A 279-nucleotide genomic window follows, 5' to 3' on the forward strand; every position below is an offset into this window, starting at 1 on the left:
CTATTCCATCTCATCATCTATAGAAGTTAGGAGAAGAAAATTGTTGGTCACTTTTTGCAAAACATGCATTCCACGATAATAACTCTAATGCACCTCCAGAGCTAGAAGTAATAGGTAGACAAATTGTGAAAAAGCGGCCAAGACAATGGGAGGTATCTTGCGATCTAAAAAAGGTGTTGATGAGTGGGAGAAGATACAGAAGAGCGAATTATGGGATTCGCCAATAGATAAGACAGACATTCTTCCAGCTCTAAGATTAAGTTACAAGTATCTTCCCTC

This window comes from Corylus avellana, chromosome ca1 (genome assembly GCF_901000735.1).
Source record: "Corylus avellana chromosome ca1, CavTom2PMs-1.0".
In the NCBI taxonomy this organism is placed as follows: Eukaryota; Viridiplantae; Streptophyta; class Magnoliopsida; order Fagales; family Betulaceae; genus Corylus; species Corylus avellana.